Genomic DNA, 23819 nt, shown 5'->3' on the forward strand with positions numbered 1-23819 from the left:
CTCCCCAGGGAGGCTTGCCTGGTGCCTTCATTACATATATTTAGGTTTCTCTTTAAACTGGCCTTTGGCTGATTAACATGCTATGGCCTTTTAAATGTGTTTGTGGGGTCTATTTGTATGTTTGGTTTTATTGTGTCTTTTGTGTTCTCTTTCTGTGTTCTTACATTGTGAACCACCCTGTGATCTCTGGATTGAGGGTGGTATAGAAAATAAATGAAGGAAGGAAGGAAGGAAGGAAGGAAGGAAGGAAGGAAGGAAGGAAGGAAGGGTGGGTCAACAGGGATTAGCCCACTCTTCCAATTTGTACCCATGTAAAAGTAACTCAAAACATCCAAGGGGATAGTGACTAACAACAGAATAAAGGCTCATCAGGTCCAGCACCCTATTCTTGCAGTGCCCAGCCAGATGCCACAATAGGAAGTTTGCAAGCAGGACCTGACTGCAACAGCCTTCTCCTCACTTGTGAGTCCCCATAACTGGATTTCTGAGGTACACTGCCTCCAACAGTGGAGGTAGAGCATAGCCATTATGACTAGTTGATATCCAATAGCTATTGATAGCCTCATCCTCCATTAAATTGTATAAAATTCCTTTAAAGTCATCCCACTTGGTGGCCATCATTATCTCTTGTGAGAGCAAATTCCATTATTTATCTAGGAATGTCATCTAGATGTCAGCCAACAAACACCAGTGCACACCCTCCAACTTTTCACAAACAGATAAGGAGCATGGTTGAATTATCTCAAATGTTCCTCCTCCTCCTCCTCCTCTTCCTACTGCTATCCATTGCAGTTGGGCCTGCTGCACTTTCTGTCTGCTATACTCCTTTACAATCAGCTTCTACCAATCTGAAAGTCAGAAGAGCATTTGTTCTTTCGGTTAAAGATATTATTAGGAAGCGGATTTGTCTTACAAAAGGTCCACGGTTTAAAATATACACCAATAGCTGCAGCCTGTGAAATGGCAGTCTGTGCACAACCTGATTCCTTAGCTTCCAAGCACATGCATCCATTGTTGAGGGTCAAACAATTAGCAAAAATTGCAGGCTTGGGCCCTGATCTAGAGTGCAAAGGGCCTTTAATCCTTTGCACCCCACTGTAGTCTCTCCCACCTGAACTGACTTCACCATGCCTGCTATTTTCATTGGGAAAAGCTGTCATTGGTATGATTCCCTCCCCCCATCCCTAAACCGATTAGCAGATGGGGGTGGGGGTGGGCAGACAGTCCAGAATGGGATTGCAACAAAGGTAAAAACCCTCCAGCACCACACCAGGGTCACATTCAAAACTGGGCTCCTATTCCAGCAATTTACTTGGTAAACTCCATTCACACGTTTCATAATGATAGAAATGATGTGTCATCCATTTTGGCCCTGGGGAGGGAGCTGATCTCTGAAAAAATGATAAGTGCAAGCAGCTCACACACAAAAAAGCAAACTACCAAAGCATCTCCAAAGGCTCCAAAGGGACAAAATAGGGACTATTAATTATATCCAACTTTGCATCTGATGAACAGGACTCTCGTCCACAAAAAAGCTTGTTCTACGGTATAATTTGTCAAGTGAAGCTCCTTGCTGTTTTAGCTGTTTGGTGCAGTGTTGGGCTAGGGACTGAGAGACCAGGGTTCAAATCTCTAATTAGCCACAGAAGTACTAAACAAAATCAGGGGAAGGGCTGCAGTTCAGTGGAAGAGCATATGCTTTGCATGTAGAAGGCCCAGATTTAATCCCTGGCATCTCTAGGTAGGTGAATACTCCCTGCCTGAATCCCTGGACAGCTGCTGCTGGTATATAGATGGACCAATGGTCTGACTAGGTATGAGGCAGCTTCCTATGTTCCTGCCTTCAGGGGCACACTTGGCCCTGTAACAGGTGCTCTAGCAAGCGAAGCAGAACTTTCATAAAGATTCCTAACTATCTAGGCTTAAATAAACAACCTCGGCTGAAGAGCGGGTCTAATTGCCTTTCAGAATTAATGAGTTATTATTTGGGGAAACTTGGAATCTCTGCAAATTAGCAGCATCAAGTAGTTCAGTTGTTCTAAAGTAATTATTGATGAAGTCCTAATGGAACAGATTGACTCCTGATGAAGCCATGAAAGGCAAGAGGCCTGTTAGGTGAGAGAAAAGGCCTGCATTCAAAGATGTAGTTGCACTACGCCAAATGGTGACGGCTTCCAATTTAGGAGCAACTATCCAAAGAACCACAGTTAAGACCAGGATGTAGCAGCTCGATGTAAGCCTCCACCGGCTTTTGTGAGTCTTCCCCACCCCCCCACCGCAGGCTCAATTATCGCAATGTCTTTTAAACCCCATATGGGTAATTCCCACTGATTACAACATCGCCTACCGCTGAGTGCAAAGCTGATCCACTGCAGGCACCGATGTTCTTAATCTTTGCCAGCACGCTAGCTGTGTCTCACAAGGTTTTTGCATTTTCAGGTGAAAGGGAAATGAGACTTTCAAGAAGGGCTTCGATGAGTAAGTACAGTCTGAAAATGAAGAGATTATTGCTCCTTGAAGATGGTGAACAAATGGTTCAGAAAGGAGGGGCATAGTTCCTTTCTGTTGCTTGTTTCTCTTGTGGTGCTGTTATTCTATGCCTCTAATTAGAATACCAAGGATAGGGCCTCCACAGAAATGGTATCCAATTAAAAAAAGACACACACAGGGGTATCACTCTTTTATAATGAGATGTAGAACAATAGATAAGAACGCTTACAGGAAAAGCCAACCCCCCCACCCATGTGAATAAATCCAAACATTCGCGTCTGTTGGGAACAAGTTAGAAATGTAACTTTTACAGTATTTACTGGATATATAAGAGTGAGAGCCTTTCCACCCTGAAAACAACTGCAGCCAACAAAAATAAAACCTTTTTCAATGCCCCATATTAAAAGGGTATATTTAGCACTTATTTACAAATGAATAATATCCTCATATTTATACCATGCTGAATACACACTAAAAAACACACAACAAAAAACCACATGGACAAAGACTAACAATGATGTCACTCGTCACCAGTGATATCACAGGCATTAGCCAATAGGTGCCCGTGACAGTTTCACAGCCATGTTAATACAGAGTAGCTGAATGGTAGTGCACATACAAAAGGATTCGGGTTTTAATTCTCCAGGTATGGTTAGGAATCCAAGTTATCTGAAGCTCTGGGTAGCTGTTGCAAGTCAGCATATGATTGTGGACAATACTGAGCTAGACTGATCACTTGCCTGACCAATGGTCTGACATGATATGAGGTCGCCTCATATGTTCCCAAGGCAATGTCAGTACTTGTGTTGGGAAGATAAGTGCATCTCACCACCAACCTCTGGCTCTAAAGTGAATATCTGGTGTGTTTTTTTTTTGTTTTGTTAGCCCCAAAATGGAAAATGAGCAAAGTCCCAACTAAAGAAGAATGGCAACTTAAATTTCTGGAATATGCACAGATTGAGAACCTAACATATAGAATAAGAGATCAAGAAGAACATACATTTAAAGAAGATTGGAAAATGTTCATTGAATATATGGAAGAAAATTGTGTATATTTGAAAACATGGGCAGCATTAAGATAAATTCAACAGGGTAAATAAGTTTTGATGGATGTAATAATGGAATACTGAATGGTTTAGTTTATATAAAATATGCAGGGATTTATGTTATGCAAAATGAACCATGGAAAGAGAAGAAGGGAAGTCATTGATATTTTAAGTTTGTTTAAATGAATGTTCTAAAATTTAAAACAGAAAAATTAATTTAAAAAAATAGAAAAATAAATAAAGTGAATCTCGGATTCCTATCAACTTGGAGGGAAGAAGGTCCCTTAGAAAATGAAATACTTCTAAAATGTCTTATAAGTAGATAACATAAATTTATATATATATAAACCACATTGTTGATACTCAATGTTGATAACAGCATTCATTTAACCAAAGCTGTTTATAACTCAATATCACCCAAATTGTGCATATATATATATATATATATGTTTTCGTAGATTTTCACGGGTACAGGAATGCAAGTTTTGGTGTCCTCGGGTGTCTTCCCGTGTAAAAGTTGGGGTGTCTAGGCGACGTTTCGACGAGGTCTCACTCGTCATCTTCAGGCTGGTGCTTTCGGCTTCTTGTTACTGGAACAGAGCAGGATCTCAGTGTTTGAGTTCCTATAAATACTGTTGAGGGGGTGTGGTGTATAGCCTCCAACGTTCTGGGCAGAGAGGAAGTTCCCAGGGTGTGCCTTTTCTTCTTTTGTTCCTTAATTACTTGAGGGATATCTTGAGTGATTTCTTGAGTGATATTCTGAGTACCACTTAGGAGGGTCATTAGGTGTGGATTAGTAGCTAAAGCTTTCGTGTCTTGACCTCTTGAGCTTGTGAAGAGTTTTTCTGAGAAGATGGCTGTACTGCACTTAGTTGTGCTCTGGCTTGGCTTCGTGTATAGGGGCGAGCTGTGGTTTTGTGCCCTGTGTCAGCCAGATCTGTGTAGGGATTGCAGGGGGGTGCAGCATCCGGAGGTGCCACTATGGTTTGGCTACTGGATGGTGTCTGTAATTTATCTGTGGAGAGGGTCTGGGTTTGGGTCTGGTGTGGTTGATTGGAGATGGCGTTCTGTGTGCCTCTGGTTCTGGTGTCGGTTTTTGTGGGGAGGGCTAATTTCCAGATGTCTGGCAGGCGGGACGTGTCGTCACGCTTGTTCATGTTGTGAGGGTGTTTCTCTATCTCGATGGCTTCCATGATTATTCTCTTGTGGTGATGTTCCATGTTAAAGAGCAATTTGGAATCTGCAAAATTAATTTCGTGTCCTGTTTCTTTCATGTGTTGGAAAAGAGAGGAAGTTTTTTCTTCTTTTTTGACGGCATTCTTGTGTTCTGCGATACGTGCATTTATTCGTCTGTTTGTTTGTCCAATGTACGTGGCTGGGCAGACTTTGCAGGGTATTTCATTAGGTGTGGATTAGTTGCTGATGGCCCTCCTAGGTGGTACTCAGAGTGTCGCTCGGGGGATCACTCAGGATGTCCCTCGGGTAATTGAGGAACGGGGGAGGGGGGACACACCCTGGGACCTTCCTCTCTGCCCAGAACGTTGGAGGCTGTGCACCACACCCCCTCAACAGTATTTATGGGAGCTCAGGCGCTGAGATCCTGCTCTGTTCCGGTGGCGGGAGGCCGAGGGCACCAGCCTGAGGATGACGGGTGAGACCTCGTCGGGGCGTCGCCTGGACACCCCAACTCTTACACGGGAAGACACCCGAAGACACCAAAACCTGCATTCCTGTACCCGTGAAAATCTACGAAAGCAAACATCTATATATTATATATCTATATATATCTATATATACAATCTGTACATGGAACACTTTGAAACCAATGCTTTAGACAAGTCAGAACACAAACCCAAACTTTGGCTCAGATATGCTGACGACACCTTTGTAATTTGGCCACACGGGAAGGAAAAACTAGATAGCTTCCTCACACATCTCAACAGCCTACACCCCAAAATACAATTCACTATGGAAATAGAAGCCAACAACCAACTTCCCTTCCTTGACGTCCTAATCTACAAAAAACCTGATGGCTCCCTAGGACACACTATCTACCGGAAAAAAACACACACCAACCGCTACTTACATGCACAATCACACCACCACCCTGCACAAATAAACTCCGTAGCCAAGACTCTCATCTCCAGAACCAAACGCCTGGCTGACAAAGACCACTTGACAACTGAGTTACAGAATCTCTCAAATGTGTTAATCGCCAATGGATACCAGCAAAACAGGGTTACGAAGCTAATCCAAAAAGAAACACCCCCAAAAAACCAAGACACAGAAGAAAACAATGGCATGGCCCTCCTTCCTTATATCAAGGGCACTACAGATAAAATTAGCAAAATCCTCCATAAACACAATATCAAAACAGCCTTTTGCACCAACCAAAAAATAGCCAATATCCTCAGAAACCCCAAAGATAAAATCCAGTTGGAAAACCAAGGGGTCTATGAAATACCCTGCAAAGTCTGCCCAGCCACGTACATTGGACAAACAAACAGACGAATAAATGCACGTATCGCAGAACACAAGAATGCCGTCAAAAAAGAAGAAAAAACTTCCTCTCTTTTCCAACACATGAAAGAAACAGGACACGAAATTAATTTTGCAGATTCCAAATTGCTCTTTAACATGGAACATCACCACAAGAGAATAATCATGGAAGCCATCGAGATAGAGAAACACCCTCACAACATGAACAAGCGTGACGACACGTCCCGCCTGCCAGACATCTGGAAATTAGCCCTCCCCACAAAAACCGACACCAGAACCAGAGGCACACAGAACGCCATCTCCAATCAACCACACCAGACCCAAACCCAGACCCTCTCCACAGATAAATTACAGACACCATCCAGTAGCCAAACCATAGTGGCACCTCCGGATGCTGCACCCCCCTGCAATCCCTACACAGATCTGGCTGACACAGGGCACAAAACCACAGCTCGCCCCTATACACGAAGCCAAGCCAGAGCACAACTAAGTGCAGTACAGCCATCTTCTCAGAAAAACTCTTCACAAGCTCAAGAGGTCAAGACACGAAAGCTTTAGCTACTAATCCACACCTAATGACCCTCCTAAGTGGTACTCAGAATATCACTCAAGAAATCACTCAAGATATCCCTCAAGTAATTAAGGAACAAAAGAAGAAAAGGCACACCCTGGGAACTTCCTCTCTGCCCAGAACGTTGGAGGCTATACACCACACCCCCTCAACAGTATTTATAGGAACTCAAACACTGAGATCCTGCTCTGTTCCAGTAACAAGAAGCCGAAAGCACCAGCCTGAAGATGACGAGTGAGACCTCGTCGAAACGTCGCCTAGACACCCCAACTTTTACACGGGAAGACACCCGAGGACACCAAAACTTGCATATATATATATATATATATATATATACCCTTCTCCACCCACCTGATACCTGTTCCTTAGTAGAGGCACAGGTGGCTCCCACAGTAAACAGATCACAAATCACCAGGGAATTCTTTAACCCATCCCTTGTTCGTTATTCTCCTCTCTTCTCATCTAAAAAACAGAAGAAGCACAAACCTTATTAAAAAGTGCTCCAGGCAGTTTTTAGAATTAACATTTGATGCTACAGAAAACTTAGCTTCCATTAGGTTCAAGGAGTCTATTTCTTCTTATCCTTATGTTACCTTACTTCTCTTTTAACAATCCGATTACTTAAAGGGATGTATTCATTCTCATTCTGTACAGCAGTGTTCCTGTCAGCAGTTGTCACTTTTTTGCCATATAATGCATGATGTGGCATTACAGCAATCACCTGCTCTGCTTTTATTACAGTCCTTGCATTGAGCAATCCTACTGTGGTTACTGGGTGCAAAAGGGCATTCTTCCTTTTTGCATAGCTAGACTCACCCATATTTAAACAAATGTTTGAATATGGTTAAATCCAGCTCCACGCTAAACCCTGAAGGTAGAGGGGTTTCCACTAATGTTTTTGGAAAGGGTATAAAACCACTTGATCAAAAAGCTCTACAAACAAAATTGATAAATATCATGCCCGATAAAATAATGGATGAAAATGCATCGAGAGAGTCTACATACCAATTAAAAACAAAGTTATATAAAACCATCATTATTAAAAACAAAGATGAAATCAATAACAGTTTAAAGTAGACTTGCCAAAACAAAAAATATGTTCACCATCCAAAACTATATAAAGTGAGGGTGTTTGCCTAATGACAATGACCAGATGCCATCCTTACCTGATCAATGAGACGACAGGCACCTGTGTGACTATCCTGGTGGTCCCTGGACTTGGTGAGGTGGTTTCATGGCCAAGCAGGCGACACAGGTGGAGCCAAGTTGTTGTGGTTTTCTCCTCCTCCTCCCCCACTGCAAAGATTCTGGGTTGCATCCAACTTAGTCCCACCCAAAGTAGGCCCATTGAAATTAATGGACCTAAATCAGTCATGGCCTTTTCTGCAGTGGCTCCCCACTTGTGGAATGCTCTTGCCTGGCACCTTTGTTACATATCTTTAGGAGCCAGTCAAAAATATTCCTCTTCTCCTATGCCTTTGGCTAATTAAATAATCCATATGGCCTTTTAAAGGGGGGGGATAGTGAGTTTTTTGTTACTATGATATGCATTTTTAATACTGTAAGGCACCCAGTGGTCTCAGACGAAGGGCAGTTTAGAAATTCAATGAACGAATGAATGAATGAATTGTGTAAATTGGGTCTAATATGAGTAGGACTGCATTGGATACAGCCCACTGTAATCCTTGAAAGCAAGCAGCTTCACCAGCTCCTCCATGCTGCTATCCCTTTGCCTAGAACAACCAGTATTGCCCCTAGAGGATAGAAGGATGAAGCTTGCACCTTCAAAAAGCAATGCAGAGCTTAATTTTCTCTGGAATCTGCTAAGCCAGAAGAGGCGGTGTGGGGCAACCATTTCCCAGAACCAGCCCAGGAAATTCCATCTCCCCAACCGTACTTGACTCCCCTGCCAACAACCCCACACTGGAGAATGAAACATTCCTGTGCTCTTTCCTTCTATTACGTCACAATAGATATTCCTTGTTAGAATTTGGGGGTGTTCCCAAGCTGCACAGCTTGGCAATTTTGACATCGCCCCTTAGGCTCAAAGAAGTTTAGTTTAGTTTTCCTTCCTGTTGTTTGCAGTTGGTAGTTACCATATAGGCAGGCATCAGGAGGGGCCTAGGCTGCAATCCTAGGCCTACTTACCTGGAAGTAAGCCCCACTGAATTCAATTCTGAATAGGCATGGTTGAGTTTGCAGCTTCATCTTGACTTTAACAAAGTTCAACTGCCTCATTGTTGAATTATTACACCTTCTGTTTGCATTCCTTTGCTTTGCTTCAGTCCTTCTTAAGTATGGAATCACAACATTGTGCCTGGCCTGGAAAAACCACCACTAACAGAACTGGTAGGATCTTTGCTGAGTTCTGCATCAGCTAGCCTTTGGAACACAATACAAGGGCTCCAGTTAAGACTTGTTTCTGCCTCTGCGGACTGAGTCACAGCTGCCCTGAACACTGGTTTTCCGGAAACAGATATTTGTTGATTCAAGCTCTTATTGTGCATGGACAAGGCCATTTATAGGCACATATATTCTTCTGACAAAGTCAAAACACCTTGTCTGCAGGATATGCACTGACTGCCAATTTGCTACCGGGCCAACTTTAAGACTTTGCTGGTACTGCTATATTAACTTGAGAGATTGCCTTATCACATATATACGCCCCAAAAAACTTTCTCATGAACTTCAGATATCAGTAGTTCGATCCACAGTAACTGGAAGCTGGGATTCCAGTGTAGGGACAGCATCTCTTCTTGAGATTTACAAGCACACACTATTTCTGCAAACAACAGACCCCATTTTTGTTTCAATGGGCTTTTCCAGCTGGGTGAAGAAGTCCCTGCCTAAGATGCTTGATTTTTAGAAAAATCTTCATTATCATGTGGTGACATCCTGGGGACTTGAGCAGAAAGTGAGGGAACTCATGCCTGACACTGGAAGCTAGGCTGGTGAGATGAGTATACACAGTCATGTATACTCAAGCCTCCAAGCTGTCTTCAGGTACAGAAGTATTGGAGAAGTAGGGCAATGGCCAGGGTGTTGGACTAGGACATGGGAGACCAGGGTTCTAATTTGCACTCAGCCATGAAGCCCACTAGGTGGCCTTGAATCAGACACCCTCTCAGCTTAACCTACCTCACAAAGCTGTTGTGAAGATAAGATGGGGAAGGTGAGATCCATGTATGCCACCTTCAGATGCTTGGAGAAAAAGTGGGATTTAAATGTAACAACATCAACAAACCAAGTCTACGACTGGGGATCCTCAGCTCTCTGTGCAGCTGCCCTTTGTGATGAACCCCTATGATTGCAGATTAGATCATTTTCCTGGGCAGGGAAGTGTTCTCAGGTACAAAGCCAGCCAGCCAAGCTGGCACTGGGTTCTCCTAGACAGAGACGACTGTAAAAAGGCTTCCTGCTCAAGCCTTCCTGGCTTTGATGCATTTAGTATGTCCCACGGTTCTGACTCCCACGGTGCAGTTCCGGGCTCCCACTTGGCAGCTGCCTTGGGAAGCAGAAGAGTGTGACCATGTGAAACAGCAGTTGGCAGGCAGGAAGACAGGCAGGCATCAGCACTCAAAATTGGCACCTGGATTGGTCATGTCTGGGATGCATGTTAGGAAACAGGCCTCCTGCTCCTGCATACACCACAGAATAGTACCTTCGGCACTTCAGCCTCCAGCTTGAGTCCTCAAGTTGGCCCTAGCTTCATCAATATAAGAACTTTGGTGAGCACACATTTCAAGTCTAGGTCTGAGTATGGCCACTACCAGAGGTGGACCTGTTCCCCTGCACTGGGTGCCAAGCTCAGGGGCTGCAAAAATCACCCCAGAAATCTGTAAAGGACTGTGTCAGGAAGACGACGTGCCTAGAATTTGGGCAGGCTGCTGAGATTTCCCTGGGGCTTGCCTAGTGCCTTCATTACATATCTTTAGGCACCAGATGAAACCATTTCTTGATAATCAGGCTGATTAAATATTCTATGGGCTTATAATTTATTGGGAGGTTGTTTGTTTGTTTGTTTGTTTGTTTGTTTGTATTACATATTTTGTGTTCTCACTTTCTATTTTTATATTCTGAACTGCCCTGCAATCTTTAAATGAAGGGCGGTATACAAATTTAATAAATAATTCAGTCGTACTTTAGAAGTTGAACAGAATCTGTTCCGGAAGTCCGTTCAACTTCCAAAACGTTCGAAAACCAAACTGCGACTTCTGATTGGCTGCAGGAAGCTCCTGCAACCAATCAGAAGCCGCGAAAACCCCGTCGGATGTTTGGGTTCCAAAAGAATGTTTGCAAACCGGAACAATTGCTTTCGGGTTTGTGGTGTTTGGGAGCCAAAATGTCCAAGTTCCAGGGCTTTTGGGATCCAAGGTATGACTGTAGTAAAAAACAACAGCTGTGTAGCTGCTTACCCTGAAAGCTTGAAAACATGCTCCTGGTTCCCAAACCATTAAATGCCTTTCCAGTCATGTTAGCAGATCAGGTATGAGAGGCAGAGCAAATTAGATAAGGAGGAGGCAAAATAAAAAGACGAGTCCAAGTTTGCAACTTCCTGGGCAGGGAGTTTGAGGACACAATCTGCATGGCTGCCCTATTTTTATTTCTTTTGATTGCTTCAACCCTGCCTTTTTCATCCCATTGCTAGGTTATGCTCACCTACAAAATGAATGGTTATGAAAGGAATGCAACCAAAACTTACATAAAAGAAACGTTTGGCCCAGGAAGATTTTAGCTTTTCGGTGTTGTGCTTGGAGCTATCTTGCTACAGTTTTCTTTCCTGGCCTCTATAATTGCTCTCAGGAGACAATTGAAGCTAGCAGTATTGCAATTATTCTGCCATCGTGTTACACCCGCATCTTGTTATCCTATGTACTTTAACTGTGTTTCTCATTATTGGGGTGATCAACATGTCAGGTATCCAAGTCCTCATTTCCCCAGCAAAGAATTTGGAAGCAGGACCTCAAAGTAATGTTTAATGTTGTGTGTGTGTGTGTGTGTGTGTGTGTGTGTGTATTCCCTAGAAGTAAAAGTACCATTCCAGAATATAGAGGAAAGGAGGTAAGTTTAGCTGTGCCAACCTGAGTTTAAAGTGCACATGAAAACAGAGATCTTCTTTAGATGGGACCAAAGTTATCAGATTCTGGTTCTTTCAGGCTGGTCAATTTCTCCCATGTCCACTGGTGCTCACTTAAGTAAGTTTCATTTTTATTTAGTTAGCTGGGTTATTTATACCACAATTTTCACAACAAAATGCAGTGAAATTTACAACTATATAAATACAATTTAGGACACACAAAAAATTCAGTAGCAGAACAATGCAACAATAGCAACTGCCGGAAACAAGAGTTCAGGAAAACACCCAACACAAGAAGATCTTTGTGCACATCTAAAACCAGGAAAGCAGAGGGACTTGGTGAATTTCCCTGGAGAAAGAGTTCTATAATCATGGGGATACCACTGTCTCTCTTCCCCACCAATTCAATCTTAGTTAATGGTGCGCAAGAGCTGGGCTTCCAGTGCTGATCTGAAGGCTGAAGTTCATGTGAGCATAGGCCAGACCTTCCAGCTGTTTTGTACAACTCCAGACAGCACAGCTGTGCTGTCCATGAGTGAAGGGCATTGCCATACAAAACAGCTGGAGGGCACGAGATTGGCATATGCTGCTTGCTCTATTACCCCCAGGAGGATCAAATGGGGTCAGTCCAGGGACTTCACTGAGAAGCTGCCCTCTGACTTGCCACAAGGGGTCGCTGTCCATCATCTTAGCAGCTCTCCTGGCAGATGCCTTACCACCTCTGTAATGGGAATTGTTCTGCACAGCTGGGAGCCAATGAGCCTCCCTTGCAGGCTTAACTGATCGATGCATCATACTGCCCTTGTATTAGGGAGCATTAGGGAGTTGTAGTCCAAAATACCTGGAGGTATTGGCAAAGGCTGGCATGGGCACTCCCCGAGAGAACCTGCTCCCAAACCATTTCTACTCACCACTAATGCAAACTCAGTCCTTGAAATGACTGGGAAATGTAATCCCAGACCATACTTGTCAAATCCAGCAACTCAAGCTGCACGCACACCTCTAAGAAACTGGCAAGGCGCTCAACACACGGTATAAGCTTAAAAAAAAAAGGAAAAGCAGGACACATTTTCCATACAAACAAAAACAATTTACAATCAGTCTGGAAGAAGGCAGTGCTGCACAGAAAGCAAGCTATCATTTTGTTACTGACATCCTGCAACCCAGGTGGTTTGGAAGGACTCTGTTTGTGAACCCTTGAACAAAAAGGAAGGGGGAAAGCGGGAAATGAAGTGCCATTGCATTCATCACTCATTAGGATAATCCATCACCAATGCAGCAGCAAAAACAGACAACACTTGCTCTTCAGATTGCCCCGGCAGTTGAACGTGATTGATATCCCATCAGTCTGGGACAGGCTGTTGTCTCCTTCATTGTTCTCGTGAATGATGAGGGAAGATGACAAAAAGTTACCAATGAGGATGCAGCAAGAAGACAGCCTGCATTATGGATTGAGGCACACGGTTATATAAAGTGATGGAAATCTAATATTCAAGTATTCTTGAAGTGCATTGTCAGCAATGTAGCAATAGGCCAGTTTGCACCACATGAATTGGAAACTTCAGATATCTAAAACATTGACTGTGAGGACATTGTGGGCTTATGTTATTTACTGAAACTGCCTGCAGAACTGGTACCCTGTTTTCTACAATGGAAACATTGTGCAGGCATGGACTGCAGAAGCACATTAATATAACAACAACAACAACAAGAAGAAGAAGAATAACAACAACAACAACTTATTATTTATATCTCACCCATCTGACCAAGGATTCTGGAGCTTAAGCAATGTATGCCAAGATATTAAGGGAGATGGAAGAATATGTCAATTTCAGTTTCTCTCATATTTTTTTTAAATTTTTACTATCTTAAATTCAAATCCACACATTTCCACATCAATTTGTGATTTTTTTATTTTAAAAAGTCCATGTGAAAATTCATTTGTGCATTTATAATGTTCACTGATATATTATTTTTATGCATACTATACCCTAGTGAATGCATTTTAGCACACATTAGTTGGCTGGAGAACTGCATTGCAAAATTCATAGAAGTGCAAATTTCAAAGGATGACTGTGTTTTGGTTTGTGTATTGTTTTTGGGACTGCAAACTTGATAGATTTGTCTTTACATGCAAAGTGAACCAAATATCCCAACAATCCCTAATATCAAAGATTTTTTTCAAGCCCCAAAAAACAATAGGGATGTTGGCATCATCATGCCCTTTGATTGATTCAGAGTTAGTATGACGGCTCTGGATAACTCATAACTTTTGCTTGGTCAACACTCTCTTCTGTCTGCTGTACTTCCAATCCAAGCTTCATATTTGAAAAATGAAAGAATGTATGACTTCACATGTGTATGCTCCTGCTGGCATGCAAAGTGGCTCTTCAATTATGTTGCCCTAACTGGGCACTGCAAGAGAACTGCCCTAAATACTTGCTTTGGTTACTTTGGCTGTAATATTTCAAAGCAAATAAAGATATATTTAAGAAAGAAAGCAAGAAAAAAATCTGCCCTAAGTGAATGTCAGGAAACCTGGATACTTTAAAATGTTTTCCTCTTCCCTCCTTGTCCCTTTCTCCTTGTGTGTCGTGTTGTTGTATGCCTGTGGGTAGGGACTTTCCCATTTTGATTGTATGTAAGTTGCTCTGGGAACCTTTTTGGCTGAAGAGCAGGGTACAAATAAAATAAAACGAATTAATAATAAATAAAATGCTATTGGGGGTCTTAAGGCAGTGCTCTTAGTGGTCAGCAGGGGTGGGGTGGGGTGGGGAAGCTTGACCACCTCTTCCATCAGTGCTGTTTCCACTGCCCTGGTAGACTGAGTTCTTTCAGTATGAGGGCACCATCATTGTCAGGGATAGGGAACTTATGGAACTCCAATCTGTTCCAGCCAGTCTGGTTAATGGCCAGGGAAGATGAGAACTGTAGTTCAGCTATATCTGGAGGGCCAGAGCTTCCCCTTTTGTGATTCAGGTCATAGTCACTGCATTCCCAAGCAACTCAGTCAGCCGGCAGTCCCTGTCAACAGGGCCCCATAAAGCCATAGTATCTTGCATCTTGTGTGATGATATTACCTAAGCTTCTATGTCACCCTGATGGCATCCAGATGTTTTGGACTACAACTCCCATAACTTCCAGCCAGCTCAAACATGAAAGGCATTGAATTGGAGACTGATGACTTCTGCCTTATCTCTGATGGCTGCCTTAGAACTTGACCCCTGACTATTTGGGGTCAGTTAATTGGCCTGGCCAAATTGAGAGCTGACTCTCCTTCCCCTGCCCACTCTCCACCACAGTCCCAGGTTCTGCCTTCTGGGCTGACCCTTACAGAGTCTTGACAACATCGGATTTGTAAAGTGGAACTGAAAGCCTCATGGAAACAAGTTGTGCAACCCCTTGCAATTGGTGGTGCCTAAGATTTAGAATTATTTTATGCTCACATATGCATATGCAGGTCAGCATCAAAGCAGCCCTACAAGGCTCTCTGCAGTTGGCACAAGACTCCTCTGCAGCTCTCCTGCTGTCACCGCCTCTGAGTAGCTGCATGAGATGCAATTGTGCGCTAAATATGGAACAATAATCTGTCTTCACCTATGGACTCCCCTCTCCCGTTTTGAACCTGCCTGGTTCCAAGACCACAGCTAATTAGTTCTAGGAGTAAAGCCCTATTGCTTCCTTCTTTTTTGTCAGCAGCTGTGTGCTTTCCCCCCTTTTCCTTTTTTTCTTTGTTACAGCGCTAATAACTTCAATTAAAAAGTAAGACTAAAATCAAATTAAAATGGCTTTCCTCATTACTGAGTATCCTGCTATCCAGCTGTTCACAGTATTAGCATTAATCTGTTTCATATATGAAGCAAATTGCCATGTTCTTCGCAGGTTGTCTCTTTGTCCCATTGTTAATGACTTATGCAAGGCTTTGTGGCAGTTTCGCTTCCTGTTTCTGCTGCGCCTTCCGCTTTCTCTAAGCTCCGGGAACAGGCATCATAAGAAGAATTCACAAATCATTATTAGCTTTAATGCCTCCCTACCAACCACTACTTCTCTCCAAAAACATTGCTTGGCTCAGAGTTGTTGAAGGAGAAGCACAAAGAAAATAAAAAGAGGTAGAGCTGAGATTTCAGTCCTTATAAATCACTTACCAGTGATTTATAAGGACTGCGGATTATCGAAAAACATTTAAATCAGGCTGAAGCCTGATGTCCTTAGGTCCATGAGTTCCTCTTGCAACAGATTTCCAGCACAGCCCTATGAACAGCAGGAGCGAAGGAAGGTGGGTGCAGTGGGGACAGGCTGCCCCGGATGTCATCCCTGAGAGGGTGACAAAATAGCACACCGTGGGGGGGCGGCATTTACCACGGGGCCTGGCCTGCAGTGCGCCTGAGCCATGCATTTTTCCTGGGAGTGATGCGGTAGCTCAGGATCCCGCGCTGCCATAAACGGCAGCGTGGGGCTTGCATCTGCCAGGTGGACTCTGTGGGCAGCTCGCCTTGGCGCCCTCCTGGGTGGATTGCCCCGCCCTGTGGGTGGATTGCCCCGCTGGTGCCAGAGCAGCTAGCTACGCCACTGATGAACAGCACCAGGTGACTGCATAGCTCAATCAGTAGGGCTCTTAATCTCAGGGTTGAAATATTCCTGCATTGCAGGGGGCTGGACTAGATGACCCTTGTGGTCCCTTCTATGAAAGGGACATAGTTTTGTGGTAGAGCAGCTGCTCTGCATGCAGAAGTTTCCAGGGTCAATTCCCAGCATCTCCAGGGAGGGCATCTCCTAAGGCCCTTGAGAGCTGCCACCATTCAGTGTAGACCAGCCTTTCTCAACCTGTGGGTCCCCAGACGTTGTTGAACTACAACTCCCATCACCCCTAGCTAGCAAGGTCAGAGCTCAAGGACAATACTGAACCGAACATACCACTAGAGTAACCTAGTATAAGGCAGTTTCCTATGTGCCTATGTTCGAGACATATAAATTTCCTTACGTAGTTTAACTCCTGCTCACTGTGGCAGTTTGGTTTGGATACCGAGTAATATCTGAATTAACTTGGGGACACATATTTGTGCCTTTGTAGAGGCATTGTTGGACTCTTATCAGCTCCAGCTAGCATTGCTGATAGTTGGGGGGGGGGGGTAGTCCAGTAATTTCTGGAGGGCCCCAGGTTCCTCATCCCTGGAATTTGGGATGGGGAAATTAATTGATTCTGTTCACATTTAAAGCCAAAGCTACCAAAGTTGCACTTTCTGAAACAATATGAGAGCTGAAACCAAGCTATCCCTTGGAATTTGCACTTCTACAAATTGTGTACAAATTTCCCACTAAAATGGCAGGGTTTTTTTCATTCAGGGTTTTTTTTTTAATGCAAATTGCTGTAGAAATGTGGAGAACTAAATTTAAGACTGGAAAAATTAGAAACCGAGGGAGCTGAAACTAAAGAGATTTTTCCATCCCAAACATCTTTGTCTATCAGAATGCAAACATATTCTGATATTGCTTCATTTAGAATAAGTCCATGCAAATGATATTGTCGCCAACAGAATGCATTAAAATTTCATAAGGCAATCTACTCAACCCACACTGGTTTTCATTCTGGTTTTTAGGGTGCAGCTGGGTGGGGGGATTAAATACAACAGAAATCAAGAATTTCTAAAAGATATGGAGACTTTCTTTAGCATTGCCCTAGAATAAATAGGCTATCTGATAGGATTTACTACAACTTTGCTCTTTAGCCTGCTTCTAAAATCATGCTACAGTGGCTGGCAATGAGAATGTGGTCAAAGAAGTAATGTAAACTCAGAGCTGTGAATGGAAGTTGACCATCTGCCAGGAAACAAGCACCGGATGGTCCAAAGGGCAAGTTGCCAGACCATCAGCTCAGCTGTGCCAGCAGAAGAATCAGAGGAAGAAGCTTTATGAGCCCGTCGTAGCTTGTTAAAAGTTCCAGGGGCTCAAGCAGAAGCAACTTTTAAGAAATCAAGGCAGTGTTGTGCAGAGGCTAAACTCATGACAGCCAATGCAGTGTACTAGTTAGAGCAGGGGTGCCCAAACTTTTTTCAAAGAGGGCCAGATTTGGTGAATATTCGTGTGGGCTGACCAAAGTTGTTGAGCTTCTTTTAGGATTTTACCCCAGGACATATACTGCCATGGGGGCCAGATTAAATCAACCGGCGGGGCCGGATTTGTTAAGTTGTGGGTGAACATAACAGGATTAGGCCCCTGGGCCGGACTTTGCACATGCCTGAGTGTTGGACTAGGACCTGGGACACTGGGGTTTAAATCCCCACTTAGCCATGAAGTTCGTTGGGTGTCCTCAAGACAGTCATTGTCTCCTAACCTAACCTGTCTCACAGGGTTGATGTGGGGATAAAATGAAGAGGGGGGGAACTACGTATGCCACCGTGAGCTGGGGTGGGGCCACCATACTACGTTTCCAGCAGGTGGGTCATTGTTGATTGTTGGGAAGGAGAGGGATGAAGCAGTAGGCAGTGTTGAACCTACATTTTGGAGGCCCTTCACAACCAGCAATTAGGTCTAGGTAACCACCCATATCTTCTGCAATGGGGTTCACCACAATTAAAAATAAAAATAAAAATCTACACCTCAGATTTTGCTTTAAATTGTTTTACTGCAACCTCCCTACCTCCCTACCTTTACAATATCTGTGCTACTGATTCTCATACTTTGGGATTGTTGGAATATATACTACTGGATCCATTTTTAAAAAAGCAATGTAGACTAAAGCCACTTCTGGGACCCCTCTGAGATTAGGGGCCCTGAAGCTTCACTAGTTTCATAGTAGCTCCACCCCTGAGGGTAGGAATGGTGCAAATGCATCACTGGAGCCAATCCAGCACTTCTGCTGATGTGTTTTCACTTTTCTGCTGCCTCAGCCACTCTCTTCTTCCTTCTGGTAATCAAAAATGACCCACCTTGCCAAGAAGATGGCATAGGGGCTCTGTCCCACACACTTTGGCATGGCTAGTCCTGTTCACAGGCTACCTTAGAATCATAGAATCATCAAATTTTGGAGTTGGATGGTACCACAGGGATCATCTAGTGCAACCCTCTGCGGTGCAGGAATTTTTGCCCAGCATGGGACTCAAACCCACAGCCCTGAGATTAAAAGTCTCCTGCTCTACCGACTAAGCTGTTTTAAGGGAAGACGATGGGATGCCAATCTGGATGCTTGCTCTGTTACTCATCACCTACCTCTGAGGATAATATAAGAAGTTTAAAGAACTTTGTGCTTTTAAAGTACAGTGTTAAGCATATGTGAAAATTAAAAGAATGTTGCTTGAAATGTCTAGCTATCTCCACTGCCGTATGTTTTATTGGCTTGTTATTTGCTTACAAAATACATCTTCCAAAGCCATGGTTACTTCTCAAATTTTTATCCTCCTGCTCTCCCGCACCCTGACTATTTTAAAAAGTGTTACTTTATCACATTTAAGCCAGATGGAGGCCTGATACTTAACTTTATTTTGGTTCATCACATCCAGACGTTGGGCTGGAATTTAAAGGTCCTCCCATAACCTTGCAATTCCCCCATATGGGGTGAGGTGGTGGTGGAAGAAGCAAGCATCACAAGTTACATGGCTGAAAATGATTTAACAAACAGAAGAATACTGGGAAAGAAGCTGATCTAGTGTGAAATGTGAATTTCTGCAAGAATATAAAACTTACATAGGAGAAAGCTTGAGATAACAGTTATGAGTTACTTAAAATGTAATTGGCTGCACTATGTTCTGGGATTGCTTTTTCCGTGCAGAGAGTTTGACATTTGCATATCCATATGGCAAAAAAATTATGTTTGGGGGAGAATAGCAACACCTGGGAAATGACTTAAGTGGTCGGAGTCATAAATTTATGGTACGTAAATACAGACCAAGAAGCACATAAATATATGCTGTTGGTGGCTGATGAGATAAAATGGTATTATTTCTATGGTTTGAAAGTTCCCTGTTTTTCTCCCCGCCTTGCTCCCACAAAGCTGCTGTTATCAAGCTGGTGTTCTTACATACCGGATCACCAAGGGCTATAAACAACAACTTTGATTTAAACACACCAAGCAAGGCAGTGAGTGCCACCCATCACTTACGCCAACATGTTTTTATCAGCTTTCTGCCAACAATAATGGCTCATGTTTAGAATAGCCCACTGAAAACATATCCTCATCTCATGTCACCACCCTTTTCTTTCCTCCTTTCCCCCTGCACCAAGCTTTCCAAAGCGACTTCCTACGAAATGATATTAATCACTCTACGCTCCATTGCAAGACACCAGCGATAACTTGATTAGCTTGGCTATTTGATGTGCAGAACTGGAAAGGAGCAAATAAATGAAGCATCAGCTCTCAGCATCTGTGCTCCCAGATAGGCCCGTGATTGGATTAATTGTCAAGGTGTATACCATTTCTCAACAACAATATTTGTCAAGGCAGTGGAAATTGTCTAATAGAATAATCACCTTTACAAATAAAGTGTGGCACACTCTATATCAATTGTCATTCCTCTGTCATTGTGTGGCAGGAGCACTGCAGTACAGTTCATACTGATAAGTGTTTTCTTACCTTTATTGTCTATCCCTTTTAGGGACCAACCCAACTGAATCTAGACATGGAAGATGCATGCCCTAGCCTAGAGGACCTGAGGTCAGTGTCTTGAGCTGGAAGCTGAAGAAAGCAAAGAAGCCAGTCTAGTGTAGAGGTTAGAGTGTCAGCCTGGGAAACCAGGGTTCAAATCCCCACTGAGCCATGGACCTCACCACATTACTTTGGGGCAGTCATAGCATATCAGGCTTACCTAACTCACAGGGCTATTGTGAGGATAAAATGGTGTGAGGGAGAGCCATGTACATTACCTTGAGCTCTTAGGAGGAAAGGTAGAATATACAGGCAATGCATTAAAAAACGCTGCTACATTTTCCAGGCAAAGTATGGCCCCATCTGCACTATTCATTTAAAGCAGCATCATACCATGGCTTCCCCCCACCCCCACCCAAGAATCCTGGGAAATGTAGTTTGTTAAGCCTTCTACGCCTACCACATGTCTTTTAATGTGGCTCCACAGAAAGTTAAGCTAGGTGGAGAATTGGGACTAAGGGGGAACAAGAAAGGAAGGGAATATAGCTATCAATGGTCAAACAAATGTAAAAAAGACACAAAGCTGCCTCAAAGCTCCAGAAGACAGGATAATAAACAGAATAATAAACTTCAGTCCACATGATTCTTTTTTGGGAAGCCATGGCTTCCCAAAAAGCGATACAACAGAGCTTTAATTGTACAGTGCAGATGGAGTCAGTCAAGAACAGTGTCAAGTTTAGCATCCCAGGGGTGGGTCACAATCCAGTTTGTATGCCCCACTTACCTGAGCTATAAAATATTCCAGCTTTTGTTTGTTTGTTTGTTTGTTTGTTTGTTTATGAAACAGTTGCAAGTTAATGATGTAGATCTTGCCCTGAGACTTGCAGTCTAAGATAAAGTAAATTTGCAATTGTCCCAGCTCCTATCCAGTCCATGAAGACTGAGGCTTTTACCTGAGGGTAAAGAAGGAAAAGAGATACAGGCTCCCTCAAAAGTAGCCAAACTCCACTAGTCAAACTTTTCTCTCTAGCCCTCGCCTAAGCAGATGTATGATGTGTTCAGTAGCTAATAGCCACCAGTCGTTAAAGGCCATTAAGTAAGTATATTTGGCTATAATTCAAAAACTTTAGGAGAAAGTCATTTTGTATATCCAAATAGCACACTTAAAAAACAACAACTGATATAGTCTCAATATTCTATATGTTGTTCTACACTTCAGGATACAGTATGTTTTGTCTATTTCAGAGGTGAATTGGTTTGATTTTGTTGGAATTAGAAAGTATGATCATTAGGTTAGAAGGTTAGGAAGAATAAAGGTTTCTCTCTCTCTCTCTCTCTCTCTCTCTCTCTCTCTCTCTCTCTGTGTGTGTGTGTGTGTGTGTACACATATATACATTGAAATCATGATTAGCATTTAGCGTTCACATTTTGCTCTTCTATAGCCATTAATAATTGAGGACTAATTCACTGAAAATGCAGAAATCTGATGAGGTATGAACTATACAACTATTTCAGGAGGTAAGAAATGTGGATGGATTTATCATTTATTTAGATGATCATAAAGGCCTTTCAAAACCCATCACGAGGAAAATATCAAAGGGCTTTAGATCTGCATTCCTTCTGCATCGAGCAAGCGGCAGAACTGACCGGTACATTGAATGATATTTCCATAAACTAAAAAAGCCTCCATATAATTGTTCTAAAAGTTTTTCTTGGTTCTTCTCTCCATCTGCAAATATTATCAGGAATTAACTAGTGTAGAAATAAAGAAGCCACTGCTAGTCTTATAAGGTGATTGAGGATATCGGCATGCTTTCCAAACAACAAAGAGAAATAATCTGTTGAAATCAATAATGTTCATTGGCTTTCACGTGGGTTATTTGCTTTTTAAAGTGTCCTTTTAAGTAAACATTTCTTTTAAGTAGCTTATTGGTGGCTTAGCTTTGGCAGGAATATTTTGCTTATATTTTGTAAAAGCAAGGGGGGACGCAAACTGTTTTAAATGTTAGATCACTTAAGACACTCACACCATGAAGCCCTTGTTGTTTCATATGATTTCTACATGTGTGTAAAATAGCCATGTGCATGAGTAATGTGCAGGATGTATCATCACCTGTATATGTTGATCACTTATGCATCACCATAAAAGGAAGAGAAAAAACAGCTATAATACATACATACATCATTTTACTTGTATGTCATCTTCCCAGAGTTCCAAACATGCTCAAGGCAGCTTAACAACATGAAAAAAATTACCGTATTTTTCGTCCCATAGGACGCACCTAGTTTTTTTGGGGGGGGAAATAAAGGGGGAAAAAAATCCCCTTATTTCCCCCCCAAAACCAGGTCGGGGAAACCGAACCAGGTTGAGGAACAGTGGGATGGTGGCGCTGCGCCTCCCTGCTGCCCCCCAAGCTTGTGGGGCTGGCTGATGTCTGCCACGCGTGAGGGGCGCTCTGTGCCTCACGCACCGGGTGGCAGGCTGCTATCCGCACCGTGGGAAGCCCTGCGGGGAACTGTGTGCACCGACCCCTCTCGCTGTCCAAGCTTCAGCGAAAGCCTGCATTCGCCTCATAGGACGCACCCAGATTTCCCCTTCATTTTTGGAGGGGGAAAAGTGCGTCCTATAGGGCGAAAAATACGGTATATAACTGCAACGTAACAAAAAGTACTCATAAAGGATAAACAAAACATCAAAAAGGTACACAGCCAAACTGAAACAATTTCCACATAATTCACGAGATACAAAAAAAGAAACACACACTCCCCACAACAAAACTCCCCAGACGACACCCCAGCCCAAGATTCTGTTCAGCAGCCTCAGCTTCTATAGCCAGAGTCGGTCAGGGCCCCGCCCTCCCAGGACAGGTGAAAAAGGCCTGCAAGGCAGGGAACAGGTCTTCCCAGGACTCTCTTTCTTGTTAGATTTCCAGACATACCACCCATGTCCCAGTGGGGTGGGAGGAACATGCTGGCCAAGACAGATTGCCTCAGGTCACCTCCTTGGCGCACCATGGTCCATGCTTGCAAGGCAGGGCTTTTTTTCTAGAAAAAGGTGGTGGAACTTGCTGAGCACGCACCCAAAGTTTTTGAGCTTTTTTTTTAGGGGAGGCAGCCAAAGTTGTTTTTAGGGGAGCACCCACCTTCTCTTCTTCGCCCCCACTGCCACAGTGTAAGGTCTAACTTGGCTCTTGTTTGAAAAGTATGTTTAAGGGTTTCACCCAGCCAAACTACAGGATGGAATGCAAAACTTGTGAAGTGATCATACGAAGAATGCCATGCAGTTTCTACCACCAAAGTGCGCCCCCCCCCCCCAATGCCAGAATAAATTCCAAGCATTTTTAGGACAGAGTCTGTCCAAAGTAACTTGAACAAAAGCAACTTATCCAGCCGGAGCTCACCATGAATGGCAATGCAATGGCACCCACCTGAGAGGTGCCAGAACTGGGTTCCTGCGAGTTCCGGCTGAAAAAAACAAAACCCTGAACTTATCCCTCCCTTTGATCTTCAAAAATATGTTTGGATGAGGTCTTAGCTTTGTGGCATGCTAACAACAGC

The 23819-nt window shown here is 43.3% G+C and overlaps 1 long non-coding RNA gene across 2 annotated transcripts in view; it reads right to left on the reverse strand.

The window, feature by feature from the left end:
* Positions 1-6964: 6964 nt before the first annotated feature.
* Positions 6965-23819, reverse strand: part of LOC310698103 — a 44504-nt gene continuing 27649 nt past the window's right edge. Inside the window, exon 3 of one of the 2 annotated variants that reach the window (XR_014521306.1) lies at positions 6965-7068. This is a non-coding gene — a long non-coding RNA (uncharacterized lncRNA). Of the gene's footprint in view, positions 7069-22971; positions 23307-23819 lie in introns of those variants that run through there. The other variant, XR_014521307.1, reaches the window with a different exon arrangement.

Source organism: Podarcis liolepis (assembly GCF_965112155.1).
Source record: "Podarcis liolepis genome assembly, chromosome: Z".
Classification (NCBI taxonomy): Eukaryota; Metazoa; Chordata; class Lepidosauria; order Squamata; family Lacertidae; genus Podarcis; species Podarcis liolepis.